We start from the raw sequence: 3,820 nt of genomic DNA, 5'->3' as shown, positions 1-3,820 counted from the left end.
TATAGAAGAAAAATTTCATAGTTTGCCGGCTGTTGTTATTTGGTTTAATTTATGATACTGCGAATAATTGTGCTGTATATAGGAAAGGAGTTTAAAAATTACCCACTCCGCATACACCCGTGGGTGCCGCCCCCCTCCCCACTCAGGGGTGAGCACCATTTCCCCTCAATCATCCCAGGAGGGCTGTGACTCATTCCCCGCCCCCACCCCCACAGCATTTTAGAAACGAATCTTTTATGCGGCTCTGTCTCTGGCAAGTTACGCTTTATTGGTTGTGTCTTCCTTATTAAATTCTAATCACCTTGCCTCTGGGTCCTTATCCATTTTTACAGGCGTGAAAGGAGAGATATAATTTCCTCCCCTAGAATCCTCTGTAATATATCAAAGGGTTTTTCCACCTCGGCACTACAGAGTTTTAAGCCAGATAATTCTTTGCTGTGAGGGCCGTCCTATGCAACACAGGACGTTTTGCAGCATCTCTGGCCTCCACTCATCAGATGCCAGGGACAGCCACACCCCCCAGGTGTGACAACCAAAAGTGTCTCCAAAGATGGCCCCGAGAGAGAACCACTATGTTAAGCTGAAATTCAGCAGCTTGCATTAAGGCGGACTGGGAGGAAACCCTCTTCTAAGTCGTGGAGCGGGCCTTCCTGTCGTCACCGAGTCTCTGTTCCTGCATCTGTAAAGTTGGAATAAGAACATCTACTTTAATCTGAGGCGAAGTTCAAACAAGATAACGTGTGGCCGAATGCCTTGTCTGCTCTAAATCTATTTACATGTGTAAGGTCATCGTAACCAAGAGGTCAGATTTTTAGACCGCAATTCAGTCATGGAAAAAAAAATATATAGCTCGTAAAAGTACCTATAATTGATTTCATCTTTCTTTGAGTCCCCAGGAAACTCAATTGACCAATTAAAAGTAATTTCTTTTTTTCCCCGTTTCAAACAGGCTTTTTCATTCGGTGACCTCTTTGGGTTTAGAAAACACAGCTGTGCAGGGCAGATTCTCTCTCCACCTTGTCCTTCTCCAGACTCTGTCTCGTTCACAAGTCCTATGAGAGTAGGGGCTGGCTCCGTTCTGCGTGCTAACGTTTGGGTCGGGTTCCTGGGTCTTTCCCTGGGGAGGGAATCCCACTTTGTCCTTGGGAGCTTTGTGTGTGGTCCCCGACTTGGCCTCCAGAGGTGAGTCCCCACTCCCTGCAGCCACCTTATCTACCACCTGAGTCTTCTTCCAGCCTCTGCATCTCTCTGTGGCCCCAGGGGCTCCCATATGTGTTGCCTGCAGCAGGCTGGCGTCTGCAAGTCTCTGCCATCGGACTTCCAGCCCCCTCACCAGACGCCTTCCTCAGCCCTGGTACCTGCTGCTCTGGAGCCATACTGGGTGTGTGCTGGGCCCACCTAGGGCTGTCTAAACATTTGCATTTCCCAGGGGAGAGTTACCATATTTCCCTATCTGGGTGCTCCTAAACCTGCCAATCATCTTTCCCCCCTCCCATCCCAACAACCCTGGTCTTGACCTTGATTTTGAGGAGCAGAAATACCCACACCTCCTACCTCTTGCCCTGTCTTCTGTCTCTTCTGAGCCCCCTCTCAGACCTGCAAATGCTTTTCCTCCCCTTTCCTGCTGGGTGTGAGCTGAGTTCCCTTAACATCATGTCTTCCTTCTTCCCTTCTTCCATAGCTTTCCTCTGCTCCTTCCCTGGGGCAATATCGCTGAAGGATTGTGGGGAAAGAAACAAATTTATCAGCAAGAGAAATACAGTGAGATGTATTTAACAAATACTAGCAGTGGCCGAGAAGGCTCAGGGCCAGGTGACCCTCTGGAAATGAAAAGCACGCCACGAACTGTCTTCATCGTTCAGCCCACTGTCTCCCCGCAGAGACCGACGCCTGCCCTGGAACAGCAAAACCTGCCCTCAGAGAGGATGTCTCTTAAACCTTTTAAAACAACGTGTGCTTCTTAGTTTCCCTGCCTTCTTTTCCTCCTTGCTTTCCCACTGTCTTCTCTCTGTCTGGACTTGGTTTCCTGTGTCGTTTGCTCAGGGTCATTGTCCTGGAAAGAGGCGCCTGGGTGAGCAGAGGGCGTCCCACTTGCTGTTCTGTCTTGCTGTCCTGGGGAAGCTGGGTGGACACAGCTGCCCTGGAGACCAGTTTCCAAGGAGCCGCCAAGCACGCGAGCCTCCCCGGCTGGGCTGGGCCTGCACCTCCCTGTGGGAAAGCCATTCCAGTGGGTTTCTTCGGAACCACCTGCAAAGACCAAGGCCCAGTGCAGCCCGAGGCGCCTCCGGAAGCTATTTCCAGATGGTTCCATCAACAGTTTCTTTTGAAAACTCATGTCCTCCCACCTGCCTGGGGCCAACTGTGCATTCTTGGTGGCATTCCCTGAACTTACGTTACACGCAATGCACACATGCATATAATCACACGCACACACACCCGCACCTCCCCTTGGGCTCCGTGGAGAAGCCTGAATTAATATAATGGAACTTCCGTGGCCACATGGACTAAAATAACTCTGGCATCCCCTTCTGGATAGATTTTAATGAGGAAAGACACAGCATTTAAATTATGCTTATTACTTTCAGTTGCTTGGACAGGCCGTGGAGTTAGGAAAAGGCGATGAGAGTCACGTGTGCTGAATCCGTTCCTAGGATGCTCTGGAAGGGAAACAATGCGGAGGTCATCTGAACTCTCTCTCTCCCCTGCTAGGCAGCCTGGCTGAGAAAGGAGGTGCAGGCCCTATCACCATCATCACCACCATCATCATTGTCGTCACTAACATTCTTTGAGTGCCTCCTCTGTGCCAGAACCCTGGCTAGTAAGCACTTTATATGCATTATCGTATTTAATTAAATAATTAGAATTTGGCCAGTAGAACTTATTAGGAACCATGTGCTTCTAGGGGAGACCAGGGATGAACAGTCCCTTAGCAAAAATCAGGGGGTCTTCCCTGGAGCTGTCCAGTGCCTATCATCGTGCCTGACTGTTAATGGTACACGCGTGGTGAATCGATGTGTAAATAAATGAATGGCTGAGTGTAGTGGACATGCTCAGAATGAGCCGACGCAGAATAATTACATGTGGGAATGTGGCCTGTTACCCACTGGGCTGAGTCTGGGCCTCGGATTTTGCTTTTGGCTGGATCAGGTAGGTAGCAGCTTATTCCAATGGATGGGTAACTTCTTGGTGGGATTTAAAATTTGGAAGAATGGAGAGATTTTCTCTCCCCTGTTTCTCTCCCCCAAATCTCTGTTGGTATCTAAAGAAGAATATACTTCCAGGCCACCATTATGACATTAGGCAAATTATTGAACTCATGTGACTTTTCCTCAACTGTAAAGTAGCATCTGCCTCAGAGAGTTTTTTAGGGTCATCCCAGATCAGACACATAGTTGGGGGACTTGGGACTCAAATATGTTAAATGACTTTACCACCATTACTCAGTCAGTCGTTCAACAAATATTTGATTATCTATTACGAGCCGCACCTTATTCTAGATGCTGAGAATACAACCGAGACTGGGACAGACAAGGCCCATTAGTGGGGAAGAGGAGACAGACAATAAGCAGATAAACAATCATTTCCAATGACAATAAACACCACAACAGAGTAAAAGAAAGAGAGTGAAGGAGCTGGGATGGAGGTGGGGTGGGGAAATTTTAGAGGAGATCCTCAAGGAAGACCTTTCACCAAAAAAAGAAAAAGAAAAAGAAAAAGAAAAAAAAGCTGAGATCTGAATCATAAGAAGAAGCCAAGCCTAGATGGGTAAAGAGCCGCCTGGCCCACAAAAGCAGCAAATGCAAAGGCCCCGAGACAAAAC

At 48.3% G+C, this 3,820-nt stretch overlaps 1 long non-coding RNA gene across 1 annotated transcript; it reads right to left on the bottom strand.

Moving 5' to 3' along the window:
* Positions 1–309: 309 nt before the first annotated feature.
* On the bottom strand, positions 310–2,084 carry LOC128779325 (uncharacterized). The gene is made up of 3 exons (XR_008425224.1): positions 1,939–2,084; positions 1,555–1,713; positions 310–679 (listed from the first exon to the last, which is right to left on the bottom strand). It is a non-coding gene; the product is annotated as an uncharacterized lncRNA (long non-coding RNA).
* Between the last annotated feature and the right edge of the window lie 1,736 nt (positions 2,085–3,820).

The sequence above is a fragment of the Desmodus rotundus genome, chromosome 9 (genome assembly GCF_022682495.2).
Source record: "Desmodus rotundus isolate HL8 chromosome 9, HLdesRot8A.1, whole genome shotgun sequence".
Classification (NCBI taxonomy): Eukaryota; Metazoa; Chordata; class Mammalia; order Chiroptera; family Phyllostomidae; genus Desmodus; species Desmodus rotundus.
This window is presented reverse-complemented; position numbering and strand designations above follow the sequence as displayed.